The 24,052-nt window shown below is 40.5% G+C and overlaps 2 long non-coding RNA genes across 3 annotated transcripts; one reads left to right on the top strand and one right to left on the bottom strand.

Annotated features, from left to right (window-relative positions):
• Positions 1–653: 653 nt before the first annotated feature.
• Positions 654–15,767, bottom strand: LOC133468456 (uncharacterized). Of its 2 annotated transcripts, XR_009785502.1 has the most exons (5): positions 15,340–15,767; positions 7,867–7,897; positions 7,631–7,786; positions 5,658–5,741; positions 654–880 (listed from the first exon to the last, which is right to left on the bottom strand). It is a non-coding gene; the product is annotated as an uncharacterized LOC133468456 (long non-coding RNA). The 2 variants fall into 2 exon arrangements; XR_009785501.1 differs by lacking the exon at positions 5,658–5,741.
• LOC133468457 (uncharacterized) lies at positions 2,314–11,289 on the top strand. Its single transcript, XR_009785503.1, has 4 exons — positions 2,314–3,435; positions 3,513–4,552; positions 9,459–9,558; positions 10,888–11,289. It is a non-coding gene; the product is annotated as an uncharacterized LOC133468457 (long non-coding RNA).
• Positions 15,768–24,052: the final 8,285 nt, after the last annotated feature.

Genomic DNA, 24,052 nt, shown 5'->3' with positions numbered 1-24,052 from the left:
CTCGTGTCTTGTCCAAGTGTTCCTCGTTGTCTCGTCAATCTGTTTGTATTTAGTTCCCTTGTTTCTTTCAGTTCTTGTCGGTTCATTGTCGTTGTCACATGTCTTTGCAGTACGTCATTGTCAGGTGTCATTGTCTCCGTCTGTGCCATGTCATAGTCGCCAGTTGTCGCTCACTTATTTCATCAGTCATGTCTTGTTTCTTGTTTTGGGTTTACTCAAGTGTTTCTTTGTGTTTAGATTTTGGACTCTGTTAATTTAGCATTTAGACATGATCCTTGTTTTCCTTTATTTTTGGAATTAAATATATTGTTTTTATATATTCCTGGACTACTGCGTTGCCTCCCATGTTCTTGCCTTGCCTTCCTCGCCTTCGAACAAACCCCAAACGTGACAGTTTGGGTATTGCCTCTTCCATTCATAACATGAATGAAATGTACCTTCATAAAAGATGGATTTGTATTATCAACTGAAATGATTTCAGTGTCAGGTGCAACACTTCAAGCCAAGTCAGCCATTAAATCTGCCTGGGCTGATATAAAACAAAGAGGCTGCACACGTACGCGTACAATCAACAAAGTGTTTAGGTGTCCAGTCAGCCAAGGTAAGAAGTTTTGAAGGTATTTATTATGTAATCCATACTGTTTGGACATTACATAACGAGGAGTGGGCCAGGTTTTGGAGGAGACACCTCTGAGATGAACCAGATGTCGAGGCATTTAGTCAGGCAACACACTGGATTCATTGAGCTCGAAGGTCCCACATATCCTGTCCACAGGGACTTTGTTTGTGTGCTGGTGCAGTTTGGATCTCTGCAGAGCATCAAAAGAGATTCCTCGGCTTTACCGACTGAGTGCGCTTTGTCGTGTGGCTTTTTTTTATCCTGTGTCAAAAAAAAAAAAAGTTTGTGTTCATTATAAATTCTCCAAAAACATATCAGGCTCAAACAAAACAGACACATCCCCATAATTTGATATAAAGGAAGAATAATCTTTGCATTTGCTACTTAGCAACCAGTTGACTGAACTTTTTTTCATTCATTTCCTATTTTTTGAATATATGAATGTAAAGATTACATATACAAAAGAGGCTATCTAATCCCCCTTACAGATGATCTTATAATGATTTTCCTTTTTTTTTTTTTTTATATATTCTTGCATGAAAACATTGCCCTAAAATATTAATGATGATTAATGAGCCAGAGGGCATCAGGACTGCAGATACTGCATGTTGATATTTTTAAAAGGAGGCTCTAGACATATTTGGTTTAGCGTTTAACTGATTTCTTAATGACATTTATTTATTACTTATTTATTCATTTAGCTTTTCCTTATTTCGATCCTATTTTATTGTATTTCTTATTGTCCTTCAGTTTTTGACCTAAATCTGCCAAGCTGCCTTCAATTCTGCTGTCCCCTCTTATGTTAAATATTATATCTCTCTAAAAGTGACTGCTGGGAGACAGGCTCAGATAAAATGTGGCTTTCCCTCCCACTGAGAAACTCTTAGCTTTGGGCTCTCAAGAATGAGGAGCAGATGCTGGAGGGAACATCAGATACTGGACAACCTGAGGGGAAGATGACAGAATATTTCCTCACAGCTTTTACACAGAGAACACCACATATGACCACACTGCATCACAGCAGGCATTTTTAGGATTTTTGCATGCATTCCAACACATGAATGAAAGAGTTTAGTATGTAGTTACAGTTTTATCAATTCTACAATGTCGGTCCCAAAGCAATGGCACAAAACTCTCTCTTGTGCAAAGGTACAATGTACGTTATACTGTATACCCACCGATAGGACTAAGGCAATTGTTTGAATCTTTTCCGTGACCGAAAAATGAGAAGTACAGTATGTTTACAAGCATCAATAGTCAAGGCGTCCAAAAGAAGTACCTTTGATGGTACCACCCCTGTGACTAGCTAGTATACCCCTAAAAGGTTTCTAGCCTACAATAGCTATTCTTTTATTCTTTTTTTAAATGTTTTTTTTCCTCCAAATTTATGTGCTATACCACGTCTCACTACACCGATTCATGGAAAGCAAGAGACCCATTTCATATTAAACAATAGACCCATCTTGGACATATTGTATCAGTAGGTCTGGCACACACAGTGCCAGACATCTGTTCACACTCACATTCATCTACTGTCAGTTATAGAGTCTGAAGTTTAAAAAGTTGCATGTCTTTGTTTCTGTGGGAGGCAGTACAGGGGATAAATGGTTAGCGCATCTGCCTCATAGTTCTGAGGTTGGGGGTTCGGATCTGGGTTCCGGCCTTCCTGTGTGGTATTTGCGTGTTCTTCCCATGCTTGCATGGTTTTTCTGCGGGTACCCCAGTTTCCTCCCACATTCCAAAAACATGATTCTTATTTTAAATGAAGACTGTAAAATGTCAATCGGTGTGAATGTGAATAGTTGTTTGTCTTTATAGACAAGCTGTTTGGAGGTTGATATTGTACATTTAAAAACTGGTATAATTGAGAATTACAGCCTTCTGAAAAATTGAAGGCGACCTTGCTAATTTGCTGGCGTCATGTTTTGCATGGATTTGCTTGTTTATGTAAAATGTTAAATGAAAGTGGAACACAGATAAATGTTTTGTTTTCTTCATTTTATCATTGGATGCTACTTCCAGCAACATACAAAACACTAATTAAACCAACAAGATGAATTTAGTTCATTCAACAAGACTGACATAGGAACAACAGACTAAAACTGTAGTATAGTTCAAAATACATGGTTGAATTTTGTTTTACTAGCATGTTACATCTTTGTAAACTAGATTAGATTTAATTTGACCGGACAAAGTAAGTACGAACGTACAAAGGAGAATAACTGGATGAAAACATTAAGATCAAAACAAACTATACTTTGTTCAAATAACATAATGACAGTAGATTGAATTTACATGATTTGTTCAGATCGAATTTGGGTACGAAGATAAAACCATGTTCATCTAATGAATAACCCATATTTTTTTTTTTTTTATGCGTTTGTGCCCTGTGATTGGCTGGCGACTAGTTCAGGGTATGCCCGCCTCTTGCCTGAAGTCAGCGAGCATAAATTCCAGATCACCCACGACCCTGAGCATAAACGGTACAAATGATGGATGGCTGGATGGATGGATGGACAGATGGACAGATGGACGGACGAATGGACGAACAGCTGGATGTTTCTCTAGGATAAGACTGCAGTAACTGTGGAGAAAACTAGCCTCTCCAGTACGTCCTTGGCCTTAGATGAGATGCAGTGTCATATACTGCCTGCAGTTCCATTATTGTAGCCGGGAGGGCGCTTTGCGTTCTCTCTCTCTCTCTCCCCTCCCTTCTCTGTTTTCAGCACCTGTCTCCAATCAGCCTTATCACCACCGGTATATAAACCTGCCTGTTCCAGGAAATTCTCGGCGAAGTATTGCAGTTACTTTCAGTGGTACCACGGCTCTTTTACCTCCCATAAGTCACCCTATTCCTCGTTCCCTTTTTGACTCCTATGTCTCCTTGTTCCAGTGTGTGTTTCCCCCCCGTGTTCCTGATCCACCTAATTCCTGCCGCCAAGCCAGCCGCCTGTCCTCACCACTGCCTGCCACCTGTCCACACCGCCGCCTGCCAACCCACCTAGGACCACCGCCATTACCTTTCGTCAATAAACTATTCATCCTTTCACATCTGCCTCCGACTGCTCTTGGATCCAGCCACCCTCTATTCGTGTCACAGAGACCACATTGCTGTGGATGTTGCATGAATCCTTCTGTTGAGCTTCCATTCCTTCCGTTCCTCACTTGTGAAGAAGACTCCAGATTAGTCGACTCCTCTAGCTGAGGCAAGAATTCCCTCCCAGTCAGGAGGGTGCCTTCCACCAATTTATGAACAACAGCCTCAGATTTTGAGGTGCTGACTAAGCATCCCGCAGGCAAACGCTAGGAGTTGCTGAAACTCACAGTTCTGTGAATCCATCAGAACTATCAAAATCATCCACAAAGCTACAGACAGAGATGAAACTTTCAGGCCCTCAAACTGGACATCCACCAAGACTTGACAGTACCGAGAAATTCTATCCATGAAGATAATGACCAGGTGCAGTGTGCCGCTGCACTCCTGGATCACCCCCAAAAAGCGCTACATGGACTGTAGTCCTATGGCTTCAAGTTTTCAAAGCATGTGGATTTGTCGGGCAAATTCCCATGCAGTGTCAGGTACCTTTGACTAGAAAAAATTTGCATTGCTCCTCTTACATCTGAGGTTTGACTAAAAGGCTGGACTCTTCTCTCCAATACAAATTTCCCAGGGACCCTAAGGGGTGTGATCTCCTTATGGCTGAAAACACACCCCTGCGTGAAAATGTTCAGGTTTACATTTATTAGGTACAACACACATCATGACACACTGAGGTACATATTGATTTATAAACTCACTTTTGTACTACATGACTTTCGCGCACTTCACCTCGCAAGAGACAACAAGTCGGTATGGAAAGAGGCAGCCCGACTGACGTTATGACACTTCCTGTGTGTGACATTAGGATGCAGTGGAGGAGGACACCGAGTAAAGTGAGCTTCTCATTTTTACGTGTTATTATTTTTTAAAAGAAATCACAGATGGAATTTCTCCTCTTGAAAGGCCCATCTCTTTTTCCAGCTTTTGCGACATATACTCAGATCCAGAAAATTATTCACCATAAAGTTGGTGGTAGTGTAACATAAGTATTCTTTAAGGTGCATCAAAAAGACTGCATTTAAGATGCAGAAATGAATATTTGTTTTGTAAAACTAATTAAATGTTGCATTGCGGCTCTTGGTTAAGATTCAGGTGGTCAGTCAGTCAGTTAGAAAAATGAGATTTCTAGAGATCTAGCAAATCAAATATGTAAAGACATACTGAAGATGATGACACTTTGCATCACAGTATCATAACAAGACAACAGTGCAGGTTTGCGCATTGTGGTTAAGGTTAAAAAAGTTCTTCCACACCAAACTCATCATGCAATGGTTTTATACAGTAGACCTTGCTTTAAGCATTGACCTGATCACTGACCTTATAGCAACCTGCGCCCCCTTTCAGATATCCATCCACGGTTAAGGCAAAGAAGCGTGTGCGCTCAAAATTTATTGGGTGATTAATCTGAGTTAATACATGGTTAATGCGATAATTTTTTTAGTGACTAATCATGAGTTAAAGCTTTAATTTTGACAGCCCAAAAAACATGAAACAATGAGATATTGTTACATACAGTATATATATATATATATATATATATATATAGTTTAAGATCCTCCACTACCCTATATTATTTAGATTTTAAAAAAACACTAAGAATGAAGTTCTGATTCAATCATCTATGCTTTTACTAATGTTTAAGGTTTTTGCCAGTGGTATCGTTTCAATACCAGTATCGAGGTGCTTTATGCCGGTATAGCATAAAAGTCAGAGTTTTGGTACCGTGACAACACTAGTCGCGCAGATTTAAATGAGCTCAACTGTTTCATCAAAGTTGGGTCAAACCGAAGAGACGTGCAATTTGCTTTGTTGTATCGTTTCAAACTTGATGGCTGAGGGCAGGTACTCCTGAGACCCCAAATTTGAGTTGGAAATGCATTTAAAAAAGAAGAAATAATTACAATAAATATATTTTTTAAAAGAGGTTGCGTTCAACACCTGCGATTGGCTGGGAACCAGTTCAGGGTGTACCCCGCCTCCTGCCCGATGACAGCTGGGATAGGCTCCAGCACGCCCGCGACCCTAGTGCGGAGAAGCGGCTCAGAAAATGGATGGATGGATGCGTTCAACACAACATAAACATACCATAAACGTACACAGTGGAATTTACTGTATGTGCCCTCATTGCTAATTGCACAAAGTAAAATTACCATTCTTGAGTTTTCAATGTTTGCGTCCCCTTCCACATCCATCTTCCCTGTCGTTTCCTGTCCCCTCTCCTACGTCATACATTTTTTTAAAGGTGTTTTGTGTCTAAAGGGTTACAGTACATACAGGGCATTGTCTTATTTCGTAATTACATTAGATAACTGAATTTTCACAACCCCTCATAGCTGAGACTGACCTACATTACACATTACTGAAGTAGTCTCATTATCATGCTTTAATGGTGATATTTTTCAAGTTTTAAAACACCAGCTTCCATATACACTGAGAAGACCGATGATAGAAGATGCGTCTTTATTTGTTTATGTTGGACAATAACGCCATTTACGCACTTTAAGGTGGCGTGTTGATTGGGTCAGTTTGCTGTCGTAATGAGATGCTGGGTGGTCCACACCCTCCACTGTCCCTTGGTAGCTCATTAGGCAGTCTTTTGCAGTGTTTTACTGTAAAAACAATCTGATTACGCAAATGTTGATCCAATGAATGACAAGACAAAGCACAGCCAGGTTGACGTCATCGGGTCGCTGTTCAAGCGATGATTGACAATTTGCCCTCTGTGTACACAATAAGATTGTACTAACCAGCCTATAAAAACAATAAATCACTTTCATTATGAATGGTAAAGGTGTAATGCAGAGGTGATTCCGATTTTTAACATTCTTAATTGTCCCACACGTGTAAAAAGATGCCGCAGTGTAACAAAAACAGTAAAGCATTTTGTCTTAACAAGTGATGACACAGATGTTGACACTGGATTCTTACTGTTTCGAATGTGAGTCTGCTTAATTTATGTAACTGTATATTCTTCACCTTGTTCACATTCTTCTTCTCACTCTTGTTGAGGCCTTCTTTTGGAATGTCCCAAAAAGCTAAAGAAAACGGGTTAATATTTAGATGTTGAACTGAAGTCCCTTGAACTATGAGCTTTCACGCATGAATTTTTTTCTGACTCTGGAGGCAATTTTCCCCCCACAAATTGGAGTCCCATTCCTAATCTTACAACTTCGGCGGTGTTTGACTTTTAGAGCAATTACATGTGAGATGTTTTTGGCTCTATCGTGTAACATTGATTAATTGGCAATCAACGGTCTGTTGTGAGTCAGGCTATATGACTGAAAATGGCCTGTCTTTCATTTGTTGTGACCGAAAACTCAAATGTCTCACTGATGTAGTACAGTATATACTTGGCCATGGCTCAGGTTGTGGATTGGATCCACAGACAATAAAATTCAAGAGAAGTTTTCCCCTTAAATGTGTCTAACAGTCATGTCATCCCAAGACTGATTGATGCCACATCACTCAAGTATTCTGCGAAGTTAAAACTGTTCCTTGTCTTGGTTGTCTTTCATCAGACAAATATGCTTGGCAACCTGTAGACATTTCCAGTGTCTTGATTTGGAGGGCCAGAGTTTGGAGCTTTGAAAGCATACCAACCAAATGTGTAGGGGAGATTATATATATAATATATATATATTAGTGTTTTTGGAAGAGTATTAAAAATGTAACGAGCATTTTTCTTTTCATTTCTTTTCTTTAGCTACTAATTGATATCAACATTCGGCCTTGATATAGAACGATAATATATACTCTTGTGCAATGATGGGTAGGCCTATGTACTCTGATACTTGTGTAGACTTTTGCATGGAGCTGCAAATAATAACTGACATCTAAGGCGGTCAAAAAGTATATGAACAGTGAGTCTAAAGCCTGTGGTAGCTCGAATATATCTCACAGGGTTTCCATACCACGAAGAGAGGCGCTAGCCAGGAGCTAGCGTGTGAGCGAACCGGGGCTCCTCTCCACTGACGGACGTGCGGCGGGTTCATCTGCGGCGTCACCTCCTCGCTTGGTGTTGTGTCGTGTGTGGGTCCGCATAACAGAGACACTTCAGGGAAAGTCAACTGTTAAACACGACGGCACGTTACTCAGCCAGCTCGCACTATATGACAGGCATTTAACTCTCTGTTAGTTATATACCTACCATGCTTTGCATTCCAACTTATTACAGTAGCCTGAAAGACACAAATTACATAACACTTTGGTATGTAAACAATGACACTGATCTGTTCTGTTAATTGTGGCACCCAGGAAATGCATTTTTGGGGCTAGCTAGCTAACTGCATGGCGTAGTGGTAGAACCCAAAAATCCACGAAAATCAAATGGTGAAAAACAGCTTAATGCTATCTGCATAATCGAGTACCACATAGTTCTCAGTATTTGCACGTTTTCAATAATTAGCTTCAAACATGTATAATGTATTTAGAAATAAATCTCTGGATTTCCTTTACAGACGTGACGTTGATTTGATGCTCCTACTCTGTCTTCCTCCCTTTGACTTAACTTCATCACACCATCTTGGATCTTCTGTCCAATTCCAAAATCCTGTCTGGTGCTATACGCAACTAAGCGTCACTTAACTAAATGTGGAATGTCAACACTCACCAAACAGAAATACACTGTAACTACACCCAGACTTCCAGTTAACGGCAGTCAATGTTTTCCCACTACTTGAGCCAACAAGCAAACAGCGTTATTAAGAGCTTTAACGGTGTCGCCAAAACGAACCCACTTTTTTTCCCCCACACTTCTACCCCAAAAAAATATCGTTGTCATCTCTCAGCCCAACAGCCAGCAGGATTTCCCAAACATTGCTGGCTGTTGATTTTGGCGACGCAAAGGAGGGGTTTCCTGAGGAAAGGGGCAAAAAAATAAAAATGAATAAATAAATACATTTGAAGCTGAGCCAATATTGTTGCAAGTGTGGGCATTGCTTGACAGTATCTAAAAGCAGAGATAAGAAATAACTGGGCTGCCGCTACACTTGTGAACCAGTGCAGTAAAAATAAACACTCATCCATTCATTTTCTGCAGCTCATTCGGTTCAGGGTCATGGGTGAGCTCGTCTATCCCAGCTGACTTTGGAGGAAAGGTTGGGTACACCCTAGACCGGTTGGCAGTCAATCCCAGGGCACCGTGGTGTTTCTAGACACACTGGGGGCCAATTAAGTGAAATTGGGGAATTTCCCGCAGCACACTTGATGATCTCTCACGCCACATTTGTTGGGAATCACTGCCCCAGGAAATTGCCTGCCCTGTTTCAGCTCCTCTCCCAAAGCGCATATAGAAAAACAACTATAAGAACTACCATGCATGTTTTTTTTTTTTGTTTGTTTTTTTTAAATATGGGAGTACCTCATGAATAACAACAAAGAATGGAGAGCGCACCCAAACTCCATACAGGAGCGTCAAGCAGAAGCTAAAAAGACGTCACACAATTCTGGGTGTCCTGGCTGGTCCGCCAATAATAGTGTCCACGAATGGAAGTATTTCAATCAAGTTCAATGAGGTGTATAGGGCTTATTTCTTGCTTAATGCAATCCCATATTAAACAGGAATGCATGAGTCCAATATACTATTGTTCATCTCACATCATTGACCACCATCAACTTAATAGTTGCTTGATTTTCTCTTGAAGTGTGACTAAGTGCTGGATTTACAGATAAGTGATTTGGAAGTGAATGGATGCTGCAAATGATATTCTTAGGAACACTAATTCTACATTTGCATTACAGGATTTCAGGCAAGAAAAAAACTTGGACTTGAGCTACAACATCTGTTTGCAACACTGAAAAATAATGTGCGTGACAATCCAAAAAGCAGAGAAACACTAAGGTCAGAGACAAGGTGGATATCAGCTGTGAATTATCTACCATTGCTTTTAATGTTATTATAGAAAATATTCATTATTGCTCTATTCGGCAAGATATTTTCTCAAGAGCAGCCAATGTTATTGGTGAATCCTTGAGTTTATTTGGTTGGCTCATGCAAAAGTATCATTGGCTCCTTGTTTATTGATAGATTGATAATAACAGTCAACCACTACGTCGTTTAGGTGTGATGTTGCAGTAGCGTATTTCTAAATTGAAAACAAATATTTTTAGGGGTTTTGGCTTGTATTCACGTCTGTTTTTGTTTAAATAAATGCATACGCATATATTTATCTTGATAAATATAATGGCTGCATAAAACATTTAAAAATAGTAGGAGTCAAACCTGTTTGAATGAAACAATTAGGTTATTAAAAGTAAATAATTAAAATGAATACCTAGCTAAATCTTAAAATATGCTACATTTTGTTTTGAAGCTCTACTGTTCAATAATGTTAAAGAAACATAATCTGATTATGTGTAAACACATGTGGTGGCCACATTAACACGAGGAGCTCTTTTTTTTTATTGTTTATTTTTAGCGACTGGGGTAAATCCAGTGCTTGTGCGTGGCATAACTCTGCGAGGACGTGGGTTAGACTCGGTGTTGATAATGTCGTGGACCGATGTAACCTGGCGTATTTAACAGAAGGAGCATCTGCGCTGGTATGGGCGTGACCACAGTTGACTTCAATCCTGTCCAATCGAAGCGACTCCTCTCATTCCCTTTAATTGTGGTGTATGAATGGTGCACTGCCAATGCAGCAAAATACCCTCTACACTGTTCTAGCTGTTGGTCATTCGTCACTGTTGGTCATTTTCCTTTCCAGGTTTGTGGTCCTTTTACTGCTAACTCAAGGGAATATCGCACTCCCTAAGATGTTTATATTTATTTTAATGGTAAATTTAAAAACAAAAACAAAATTATTTGAATTAATCTGATATTACAATAATACAAATTAATTTGGATGTGTTACACAAATGCAATAAAAAAAAGAGAGTAATGTGCTCATGTAATAGGTCATGTATTTATAATGTATTTATTTGCTTTTATAGTGCCTATCTGTAAATAGTGCTCACATGACTCAATCAAAAATATGTGATTAAGATTCAAGAGAGGAACTAAAACAGCTCTTGTGACAAAATGTTATTACTGGAGAGCTTTATAGCCAACCAGCTTGGAGCCAAATATAGTATTTTGTTTAATAGTTTCAACTTTTCAAGTATAATGCAGTGGTTGATCACGTCATGTGTAATGTTATGTAACTCTCTGACAAAGCTTTATATTTTGCAGGCCCAGTATGAAGACAAACTGGAGTCAAAGATCTAGCACTGACAGCTTCAAGTCCTTCGTTCCTCAACCTTGGTCTTCCCTAGGATGTCTTTCCCTATTTCTCTCGATCATCATCATTGGGTAGTCTGATCATAAGAACAACTCTCAAGTAAAATGCCCTCTCATTTCCTGAGCTACAACAGGAGGCGTTGGTTGTGCTTCCGTCTGGGAGTCTCCTGAGTGTTTCATTTGGACCAAGAATTGGCGGGCGTAGCAAAACAAACAACTGGGGTGAGAGTGTGAATTCTCGTTTGTATCTGCAGTTTGTTGGCTTAAAATCTTTGGCTCAATGTGATGAAAAGCCTTAGAACCTGCAATGAAAGGTAAACATTGGGCAGACCTTTGGTCTTATCACATATATGACAGGACTAAATACAGTTTTAATGGAATAATTTGGAAGTCTTTTTTTTTTGTACCTCTCTTAAGGAAATTGTGTCTTCATCACTGCATATTTGTTGCAGAATTACTCAGTTATTTTGATTGTTAGCTTTTAAAAATTAAGAGCAAAATAGTTTACGACGCCCATTTTCTTTTCTAGAGTATTACACTTGCAATTAGGCTAGGAAGGAGAAATTGTGGCAAAGGTTCAATAACCCTCTCCTTGAGCTGTCACCTTATTGTGGTGGTGGGGTTTGTGTGTCCCAATGATCCTAGCAGCTAAGTTGTCTGGGGCTTTATGCCCCTGGTAGGGTCACCCATGGCAAACAGGTCCTAGGTGAGGGACCAGACAAAGCGCGGCTCCAAAAACCCCTATGAAGAAAGAAACAAATGGATCTAGGTTTCCCTTGCCCGGACGCGGGTCACCGGGGCCCCCCTCTGGAGCCAGGCCTGGAGGTGGGGCTCGAAGGCGAGCGTTGACACGCCTCTGCCGCATCGCGTGGACATCGGGGACAGTGCCTCTGGATTGGCAGACTGGGCAGGTGGTCCCCCTTTTTAAGAAGGGGCACCAGAGGGTGTGTTCCAACTACAGAGGGATCACACTACTCAGCCTCCCTGGCAAGGTCTATTCAGGGGTGCTGGAGAGGACGGTCCGTCGGGAAGTTGAATCTCAGATTTAGGAGGAGCAGTGTGGTTTTCCTCAGCAGGGTCCTTGAAGTTGCATGGGAGTTCACCGAACCAGTCTACATGTGTTTTGCAGACTTGGAGAAGGCGTTCGACTGTGTCCCTCGTGGAGTCCTGTGGGGGGTGCTTCGGGAGTATGGGGTACCGAACCCCCTGATATGGGCTGTTCGGTCCCTGTACGACCGGTGTCAGAGTTTGGTCCGCATAAGTCGGACGGGTTTCCGGTGAGGTTTGGACTCCGCCAAGGGTGCCCTTTGTCACCGATTCTGTTTATGGACAGAATTTCTCGGCGCAGCCAAGGCGTAGAGGGGGTCCAGTTTGGTGGCCTCCATGTTGCATCTCTGCTTTTTGCAGATGATGTGGTTCTGTTGGCTTCATCAGGCCGTGATCTCCAATTCTCACTGAAGCGGTTCGCAGCTGAGAGCGTAGAACCGCTGCTCCTCCGCATTGAGAGGAGCAAGATGAGGTGGCTCGGGCATCTGTTTAGGATACCTCCAGGACGCCTCCCTGGTGAGTTGTTCCGGGCACGTCCCAAGGGGAGAAGACCCCGGGGACGACCCAAGATACGCTGGAGAGACTACGTCTCTTGGCTTGCCTGGGAATGCCTCGGGATCCCCTCGGAAGAGCTGGAGAGCTGGAGGAAGTGGCTGTGGAGGGGCTGAAGCCCCCCTAAAATGTCTTAAGCCCCCTCCAAAAAAATGTCGTTTGTGTTGTTTTTTTTTCAGCCTTAGCCCCACTAAAATGCCTCTTAAGCACCCCTAAACGAAATTGTTGTTGACAAAAACATAAATAATTGTTTCATATTTTACTGTAAACAAAAATATAAATAATTATGTAATACAATATAATTCATTCATTCATTCATCTTCCGCTCCGCTTATCCTCACTATGGTCGTGGGCGTGATAGAACCTATCCCAGCTGACAGGAGAGGTACACCCTGAACTGGTCGCCGGCCAATCTACAATATAATTATAGAAAATAAAAAATCCTACATTTTTGATTAGAACTTCCCGTCGACAAAACTTAGATCAGGGGCGGCGGCACGGTGGCCGACTGGTTAGAGCGTCAGAGGCTTTAAGCAGATACATTTTGGCAGCTCAAACATGTTTTTGCTCATACGGTTTGTTAGCCTCCATGGCATTACTGTTTGTCCCACAAGAAGAACATGAGACGTCAGCCTTGGGGAAGTTCAGTTAGATGTACTTATGCCACCACTATAGCAAAACTCATCTGGGCACCATTATTTTGAAGAAGAAAAAAAATTATTTCTCTATTGTCACTTAAGGAAATCTTTACAATTCCTAATTACCGTTAGAGTTTAAGTGAATTTCCAAAAGGATCAAAATACCCTTAGAGTTATGAAAGTTGAAATCCTGCCCATTCATCAGCTATTCATCTATCAAGTACAAAACATTGTTTCCGTCAGCGATTGCACACATTGCATTACTTTGCAAACACAACAATTTCCTCGTTGAGATAATTGCTTGCGGGTTCGCTATACAAAGCAGAGCAGGAAACTGTCTCTGTGTTACCAACGTCTGACAATGTCGGGTTTGTTAGGCAGTGTCGTGGGTGGCCTGAGCAGGTTGCCACTGACAGACGGGCACTGTCAGATGGAAGTACGCTCGAGGAAGACAAGGCACAGGGAATGTATGAGCTATATTTGGATGAGTTCTTTTATTGAAATAAGCAGAATTTTAATCAACTCATTAGAAAGTGAAGAGAATTTAAGCGACATACTGTAACCTTGAACTGACCAGTTTTAACACGCCACTGGCTTATTAGGAGAATAGTGTCACTGCCATTTCCATCCACCCTGATGTTTGTTAGCCTCCATGATGGCATTACTATTTGTCCCACATTAAATTCATCAGACGTTTTTTTTTTCATTTTTATTTTTGCCCAAATGCACTGTTGAAATTCCAAGATCTGGTTATGGTGACAGTAAAGTGTGTTTGTTAGCATACATGGGTTTAGCCTCTAAAGATCAGTATTCACGACCTGCTGTGACTCCTGATTTAAGTTTGGCTCAAGTCGGAATTTTTAGTCTTTTTTTTCCCCAGGTCTTATATAACACTTAAATGGCACAACATATATTCCGCCTTCCGAGGTTGTATCAAAGCCATAAAAGAGGTTGGACTGTGCCGATGTAAATGCTGAATGCTGAGATGACAAGACAGTGGTGAGAGATTTCATACAAAACACCCCAAACTCCCTCCATGTCTTTGTGTAGCAATTGCCGGAGTATTTTATACAGCGTGCAAGGCACTGACGTCATGCATTTACTGGACGGATTGCGAGATGATGTGTTGCTTTATATCATAAAATCACACCTTGTTCTAGTAATGTCCCACCTTTGCTGGTTCTTCAGTATGTTAAAAGCAAAGGTGACTTATTTTAGGATTTTGTGATATGGGTCTGATGTAGCTATTTGGCAGGATTTCTGTGTGTATCTTAAAAAAGAAAAGACACTATCACCCTCAGGAGATTTATTGTTGCTACACATAAAAACATGTTTGAGCTGCCAAAATGTATCTGCTTAAAGCCTCTGGCTGGAATATATCCCGCCGGGTTGCCGTGGGGCTTTTCCATGCTGTGACAACGAGGCGCTCTAGGCATTACTAGCTAGCTAACTGCATGTCGCCTCTTGAGTTTTTATATAGTGGTGGAGGTGCGAATCGCCACCCTCCAAAGTGTATCATGATGTGACCTTTTAGCCACACCCCCAAAAAATCAGGAAAACTGAAATATTTAAAAACAGTATAGAGCTATAGCTTCACAAATCAATACTGTACTTCATCCTTCTCAGCACATTTTCAGCAAATATATTCAAACATTTATAACGCACTGTATTGAGAAACAAATCTCGGAATTACTTAAATGTACGATAGGGAATCAGCGCAGCCAAACTCTCTGATGTTGAAATGTTTTTTCATACCTTCGTGTGCATGTGTTTTTCCGCTTGTGCCGATGGTGTGTTTGATAGTATAAACATATCTACTAAACACATGCTCACCATGTTTGCGCTGTAACTACGTACAAGAAACATTACACTGTGTGTCCTTGGCTTTCCCCAATTTGTGCTACAACCCTGTGGCCTCATCTCCTCGCATCTCCACTGTGTCACGACGTGAAAGACTGTTTACTTTTGGCAAAAGCGTCTGGCGAGTTCAGGCTGAAGTTGGCTTAACTTTTTGTGTGGTTTCCAGTTGTCTGCACTTGGCTGCCCCTCACTGACAAAAATGGAAAAGGTCCACACAAACGAGCTCTTGAAATTGTCAGTGGCTGTCAAACACAGACGAAACAAAGACGGTCTCCTGCATATCTGCTCCAAAAATGTCTCCACTTACTGTCCGAGGAATTTTCCCTCCTCGCAAGATGAATTTGGGAGAGAGCAGCCACACACGCGGGATGTTGAAGGGCGCCTGACTGCAGCTACTAAAACACTTTTCCACACAAGATCAAAGTGGTGAGGAAAGGGAGGGACGACTTTCCCTGCTTACTGGGTAAATGCAGGGGGCTCTATCTTTATGAAGAATGATAAGACTGTGCAGGACCTCCTCATCTGAGTCAATACAAGTTTGCAACGTGACCTATGTGGAATACTTTACGCTACACATGTTGCTTACGTTGCTTTTACAGTACATGGCTTCAGATTAGAGAGAGCCATCGCTTCGGATTTTATACTGACAGGATAGCATTAAGCAGACTATTGGTCTCATTTGAAAATCCATTGTTTTTTTGAATTTTTATTTTTTTTCAGGATAATAAACATCATAAGGCCACAAATGCTGGTAACAAATATCGATATTGCGCTGGATCAAATTACCAATGCAAACAGATTTTACTATTCATTATTTCACTTTTGAATTCAATACTAAATAATCAATGTTTCTTTTTTTGGTTTTCTATACAATTTATAACATTCTCAATGGAAGAGAAACTGTAATTTAAAAAAAAGAAAACACTAAAATGTTTAAAAGTGCTTTTTAATAGTTTAAACCCTAGTTATACCCAAACTGTAATCCAAAAAGACTTTAATATCATTTAAAACTGATTTTACAACATTACCAATAAAAATATGATTTACAAATTATTTGATTTCATGCACCAGATTTGCGAGGATAATGGCTCCCATGTCACCGCTTCACAACCCTTAAAAATACCAATTTCTACTATCTTATTAGATATTTTATGACATTTTTGTCTCAGTGATAAATGGATACTATCACCTTTTAAATACATAGTTATAGATGTGCAATGTAACAATATATCGTAGTACAATATGGAAACATCTATCGAACTATATAAGCCTCTATTGTTTATATTTTTATTTCAGACTTTAGATTTCCCTCGCGGATACTGAGGGAATCCTGGAGTATCGATTCCTTTGCTTCGCAAAATTTTGACACCAAACCACATAGAGATGCGCTGGTCCACCAGCAACTCCAATCAAAGCGGCTCCTCTCGTTCCCTTTAAAAGTGGCGCAACTCAGTCTCGACGTAGACATCTCTGTGCGCTGGACGATGCATAGTTTGATTTGTGCATGAGTGGAAAATTGTCACTGCTCTGGCTGGTGTGGCAAAAGACAATGTGAGCGGATACTGTATACAGAATGACCTGGTGATACCTGCTGGCGACTTAATCATGTCGGCAGAGCTAAGTAACTGTCTGCCCTTATCAAATTCACCAAAATCACATCACAGATTGACTTTTGTGCCACGAAATTGTCACTCCGCCATCTATTTTCTATACCACTTGTCCTCATTAGTAGGTGCCTTATGGGTAGTCACAGGGCACATATAAATGAATAGCAACTCACTTTCATTTTCACACCATCGCTGAGTGGGAGCTCAACAAATGAACAACCACACCATCAGAGAGCGTATTTTTAATAATTATCCTGAAAACATTGAGCATGGCAAGTGTCTTTTTTTGTGGTCATCCTGCCTTAAAGCCACAGTAGAACGTGACTTTGTAGCCACCATTAATGACCAAAACAGAAAGTGGGATCCACCTTGGACTGGTCACCAGCCTATCACAGGTTGCTTATTCCCAGTCTGATTTTATTCAGATGAGGTTGTCAGGAAATTATGTATACCTGGCAGTGTCTTATTATGATTAATGATAGGACAATCCTTTATTTATCCCACTGTTGAGAAAATTCCAACCTTTCGGTTAATATCCAAGCGCTGCCGTCCCGCGTGAATGCCGACAGTCTTTAGGATGAAAGAAAAAAAAACAATCAATTCAAGAAATAATGAAGCAAAACAGAAGCAAACTTTGGCTACCTTCAACCAATGTCTATATCTGGCCAGAAATGAAGTAACTGTAAGAACAAAGAGCACATACAGGGTGTTTACTTTCATTGAGTACTTTTAGCATCTGCACCATTGCTCATTGGCTGTTGTTGAATTTGGTTTCAATCATTAGTTTGACAAGGTTTACTTGCACTTTATTTTATTTTATGTATTTATTTTTGGGTGCAATAGGGACAGATAGAAATTTATATTTATATTTCTTTCTATATCATTGTTTTAAACTGTCTGAGTAGGAGGTCTAAAAGTAGCTATGACAAACACATGGTTAAGACAATCAGTTGCTCACTGTCATTCCAGGAATGTCTGGCGAGGTGGCCTTCACTGCCAAGACACAATGATGTCACTGACTAGACAGTTAATATGTGGTATGAACCTTCTTGTGAGGTATTCAACCAGGCATCCATATGGCATCATGTACTTTAAAGATTTTATTGGACTCAAATGCTGCTGAGGTTTTAAGAAGCTGCAACGCAGAGCTCTTTCGTCAGCATATCTTGGCTGTACGGTGGACCACATTCATCATGAGGGATAGGTTCCAAACCATCCCGCAATAGGTAAAAACCTGCAATATACAGAGACCATATACTGTAATTGTTTTACCCCTCCCAAACACTGTAAACATGTTTTAACACACTTTTAAGCACATTGTAAATGTATTTAAACACCAAAATAAGATTGCAAGCATAACATTTATACAGTAGAAAGTACTGCACGTATTGTCGTATCTGTGTGTTAGATATGTGCCTTTAAAGAGGCAGGGCCTGGTGCTGTGGCATGTGGAGGGAGGTTGGCTGGTTGGATCAACCTCTGGCAAGTCTGCATGTGAGAGTCTGGGCGTGAGCTGTGGCAGACAGCAGCTTCTGCATGAGTGTGCTCATCGTGTTTATGTGTTTTACTGCTCTCCTGGCGCTCAATAAATGGCAGGGGGAAAAAAAGCATTGCGACTGTGGCTCTCCTTTTCAACATGTGAGGACATTATTTTAAGTATACTGAAAAAAAAATTGTGCGTGTGGGTTTTTTTTTTTTTTTTAAATCACTACATTGTACCTGATCACATAGGGCCTGATTCACTAAGATCCCAAATAGCAGGTGCTAAATTTCGAGGTCGCTCATGCTCACGAATTGCGTGGGGCAACAGGTGTAAATGTGGTGGTGACCAGTTTATATAAAAAAAGAGTTTTGCGCTTTTGGTAACTTTGATTGTTTTCACAGTGGAAAATGTTATCATTCGGAAGCTCCAAAATGTCATTGTCGAAAAGATTATATGTCGCGTTAATTGTTTTTTTTTCCCTCTACAAAAATGTTTAGACAAACGGAAAAGTTCCCCCCGCAGCCTTTCATTTTGTAGACAATCCTGGTTGCTCCCATTAGTAATTTAGTTTCTATCAATAAAGTTTGCACTTATTTTAGCATATGCGAACCTTTAATAAATCAGGTCTATAATGCCTCATCTGTTGAGGATTGTCAACCATAATTGTTATTATGCATAGCCAGTGTTTTATAATGTCTTATTTTCATCTAAAAATAAGTAAACACACTAAACACTATTTAGTTCTTGGATAGCATGATGTTCACACACAGAACCAGCGTGTTAGGCCAGATGTGGAGTGTGGAAGTGCACGGAGTCCAGGGACTCTGTTTTTCCAGATAATTCAAATCTCCTGCTATTTGAGCACAAACACTGCCTTTTTGTATGTACAAACAATAATAATAATTTGTGCACGAATTAGCCAGACCTAAGGCGTGTTTATGAAACTAAAATTTCAAGAGTACATTATCAGGATTCTTGTTTCTTCGTGTACAGGAAATTGTGATATTGTGCAGAAATAAACAAACCGCGGGCTCCTGTTTTATTTTGGCACCAAGGCCAGATTCCAGGGCCCTGTGACCTGTGACTGAAAGGGCTGCCAGCCGCTAATTTGTCCCAACCAATCCAAGTCACGACAGTTTCTTTTGCCAGAACATTAGTGGTGGTGTGATGAGAGGATTCCACCATATTTTGCTTAGATTGTTTCTCGTGAGAACTTCTGGCCATTTCTGCATTCATGAAGGAACTGATGTTTCTGTGGCTTTATTAGTGAATATGGAGACCATTGGCAACTACATCCATGTTATGGGACAGCTCAGTGTAATAGATTTGTATGTTCTTCCATACATCCATTCTTCCATGTGACATTTTTCCCTGTATTTATTTCTTATCAGATCCACTCAAGGTGTGTTGCCTGCCAACGTAAACACTGTTTTGGAGCTATGGTTAGAGATGCAGTCACTAGAAAACGGAAGAATAAAATTGGACTGAGGATTGAGCCTTGAGGAACAACATTCAATATTGCAGTGAATATTAAAGGATACATTTATTGCTAAGGAATTTCGATGAGGGAAGCACCTTAGTCTAGTGTAGTGGCTAGATTGTCTGCCTTACAGTGATGAGATCCGGGTTCGAATTACTGCTGGAACATCCCCGTGTGGACTTTGCATGTTCTACGCATGCTTACTTCCAGGGTTTCCTTTCGATAAATTTTTTTCCCAAATGCCAAAGACATGCTTCTGAGGTTAATTGAAGACTCTAAATTGCGCCTAGAGGAGACTGTGGACTGTTGTTTGTCTATATGTGCTCTGTAATTGACTAGCAATCTGTCCAGGGTATACCCCATCTCTCCCACTATGTCAGCTACCTGTTACACTAAGGAGGATAAGCAGTATAGAAATGATGGCTAGACTCTCTATGATCCAGAGGCATTGAAATGTTTTAGTGGGTTTTTTTGTTTTTGTTAGTGTTCTGAATGGTTTATACAAGCTTGTGAAGTTCAATGAAAAGCTAAGTCAACAAAAGCATGCTGACATTCTCGAAGTGGGAGACAGAAGTTGAGTGGTGTCCTTGGAGGATCAGTTTGACATTTGGTTATATGTGAGGAAGGGATATGCAGGTCTTACAGCATTCCAATACCAGTCTCTCATTCAGGCTGGTGATGGAAGAGAATGTGTCACATGTCCAATGAAATAACTGCTCTGAAAAGAAGCATGGTAGCCCCCAAATGGTACAGCTCAAGCCTGTTAGGTACAGTGTTTTATTGTATTCCTATTGGATCGTAAAAATTATAACCAAACTTTTGACTTTTCAGTAGTATGTTTGTCAGGAGTGGAGCTATAAAAACAGTTGTCTCTTGTTTGGAGCTACTACCACCACTGAATCATGCCACATCAGCCTAATTAATAGAATAACATACTGGTATGGTATTATAGCATATGTGCATAAAAAACAACACTACCCAGGGGAAACCCCTTTATATTTTTTACAACAGTGATACATTAATATTAATATTTATAGGGGGGTTGTTTGTGTAGTGCTTTATAGTTGTGTGTGTGTCCAAAATTCACATTCCTCTTTCCGTTCCAAAACGAGATGAGTGTGGAAGGCAGCAGCTAGGAATGCTGCCAGACAGAACAAAAGTCCTGTTGTGTCTCTACTTCAGTTTGGCTTCCTCTTCTTCTTTCCCAATAGTTTACCATTGACGTGACATATTGAGAGTAATCAAGACTTTGACATTGCCTTTGGTAATTACCATTCATTCAAAGGGCATGCAGCCTCATGAAAGAATTACTGTCTGCCCCTGAAAACGTACAAGACCAAGTGTGATGGGCAAAATGATTAGACAGGCAAAAACATTAATACAAGGTGTGCTTTGCTCCATTTTGTGCACACCCATTTAAAAAAAAAGAAACCCAAAAAAAAAAAAAAAAAAAAAAAAAAAAACATTAGCAAAGTTAGTAGATACGTAGCGACTGACGTGTACAAGGAGGTGAAGTCAAGAGCAAAGCAGATTTCCATCATTCTGACTGACTGGCAAATAGTCATGATGGATGACTTCCAACATGAGATGGTAAAGCCTCATAGATGAGACTGAAATACATCAGAACACCAGAATCTGTCCAAGGAATAAGGAGAAATGGTTCATAAGTGCTGTGTTTGTTTGACACCTATCTGCTCTCCTATCAATGGCAGGTTCCCAACAGGATGTGTCTTTTACCTTAAATGCAGTAATTTATCCAGAGGATCTTTGTGGCATAACAGATAATGGTGTTGTAAAATTAGTTTTTCCAATACCAAGTCACAGTTAAATCCTCAAATAGTGGCCTCCCCTCTAAAAATAAAAAATAAAAAAATAAAAAACACTGGGTAGGTCATCTACATAAATAATCCCAATTTCCCAAATAACACCTTTTTAAAACAACAGTTCTGTACATTATTAAACAAGAAACAAATGTTTTTAAGTCCTCTCTCCATCATGTATTTGTATTGTATTCCACCCTTTTCATGTCCATTTATTTCAGTTAAGAGTAACATGTCTTTAACATGAATCCAAATTTACTTTCAAATATTTTTATTACAAATTGCATACACAATCTTGGTGCCACAGCACACCCTGCAGAACTGAATTACATGTGTATTTGGAAGCGTGTTTTTTCTCATGATTCATCATTAGAAGGCATCCAGATTGTTATTTAGTATGCAGGTGACTCACTGAGGTTGAAGGTTTTCACTAACAATTCTGAAACCCATATAATGTTTAACAAACGTGAGAAACCACACGGTTGCAGGTTGACCCCCCACAGAGTTTATCCATTATCTCTTTCTACTCCAGCGATGCTTCAGATATTAAACTACATTAACCTCCCTGGTATGCATAGAGTTATGTTTGGCATGAGCGACAATTTCCTTGTAACACATCGTTGAGAAGTGTGACCTGCAGCGCAAACTGTAATTCTGAGAAAGTATGAGGCTGGTAGCTATCAATAAGTATATATTTATATAATTCTATGTTCCTTAACTCACCTGAAATCGGAAATTATTATTATTGATTTGCAATGCTAATTTGGTTTAGGTTTACTCAGATTAAACCTGATTTCAAAGAAGTACATAATGTCACGTATGGGGAGTAGCTGGATCCAAGAGCAGGCGGAGGCAGATGTAAAATGAGGAAAGGTAACGGCGGTGGCGTGGACAGGTGGAAGGCAGTGGTGAGGACAGGGGGCTGGCTTGGCGGCAGGAATGATGTGGATCAGTAACACGGGGGAAAATACTGAGAATAAGGAGACACAGGAGTAAAAAAAAAAAAAGGTGTGACTTACGTGAGGTAAATGGGCCGTGGTACCGCTGGAAGTAACTGCAATACTTTGGCGAGGATTTCCTGGAAAAGGCAGGCTTATATACCGGGGGTGATGAGGCTGATTGGAGACAGGTGCTGAAAACAAAGAGGGGAGGGGGGGGGAGAGAGAGAGCGCCCTCCCGGCTCCAATAATGGAACTGCAGGGCAGTATATGACAGCAGAATATGTTTGATCTACATACAAATACACAAAATATTTGAGAAAAGGAACTTTATTATGTAATGGCAATAATTCCTTAATACAATGTTTAACATGTATGATAAAATGTTTAAAAAATATTCAACTGTAAAGTCACCGACTTTATTTAAATAAAATGCAACTTTCTTATCACACACATACACGCGCACGCACACACATACGTGCGCGCACAGTGGACCCCTGCATATTTGCGCTTTGGCATCCATGGATTTATCATGATGAAATCCCTAAATTGGATGTTTAGAAAGGTTGTTCTTAAACTGTGGAACTATTTGCTCATGCATTTGTTCACAAAGTGGTGAACCTCACCCAATCCTTGCTTGCGAACAACTCAGCCTGCTGGGGATGCTCCTTTTTTTAACCCAATGATGACACTCACCTGTTTCCAATTAACCTGTTAACCTGTAGAATGTTGCTGACCGGTGTTTTTTTATGATTCCTCAATTTTCCCAGTCTTTTGTTGCTCCTGTCTCAGCTTTTTGGGGAATTTGTTGAAGACATTAAATTCAAAATTAGAGAGGACTTGAAAAAAAAATAATAATCATATTCCTCTGTTTGAACATTAAATATATTTTCTTTATAATACATTCAATAGAAATTACGTTGAAAAGGATTTGCATATCATTGTATTCTGGTTTTATTTCTGTTTTACATCCCAACTTCACTGGAATTGGGATTTGTACTACATTCGACTTAATTACACTATACTGTATATGTGTAGGCGGCACGGTGGCCGACTGGTTAGAGCGTCAGCCTCACAGTTCTGAGGTGCGGGGTTCAATCCCCGTCCCCGCCTGTGTGGAGTTTGCATGTTCTCCCCGTGCCTGCGTGGGTTTTCTCCGGGCACTCCGGTTTCCTCCCACATCCCAAAAACATGCATTAATTGCCTCGACTCTAAATTGCCCGTAGGCATGACTGTGAGTGCGAATGGTTGTTTGTTTCTATGTGCCCTGCGATTGGCTGGCAACCAGTTCAGGGTGTACCCCGCCTCCTGCCCGATGACAGCTGGGATAGGCTCCAGCATGCCCGCGACCCTAGTGAGGAGAAGCGGCTCAGAAAATGGATGGATGGATGTATATGTGTAGTTTATCTCATGTTTTAACTATTAATAAGTACCAGTAGTTAACATTTTTAGGCAGAACATTTACTCACATTAGGGCTTGATTCTTAAAGGGCCTATGTCACTGGGAGAGACAGCACTTTAATTGCCAACGCTGCTCAGTCGCGGTGACACCCTGGAGACCAAAATATTTCTTATGCTCTCACCAGGAAGATGTCTGGGAGACGTCTCCAGACAACTTGACAACCAATTCACCCTGAAGTCGCTGATACAGGCCTACATACTGTATATATATTCTTTAAGTAAATATATAAC

This window comes from Phyllopteryx taeniolatus, chromosome 18 (genome assembly GCF_024500385.1).
Source record: "Phyllopteryx taeniolatus isolate TA_2022b chromosome 18, UOR_Ptae_1.2, whole genome shotgun sequence".
Classification (NCBI taxonomy): domain Eukaryota; kingdom Metazoa; phylum Chordata; class Actinopteri; order Syngnathiformes; family Syngnathidae; genus Phyllopteryx; species Phyllopteryx taeniolatus.
This window is presented reverse-complemented; position numbering and strand designations above follow the sequence as displayed.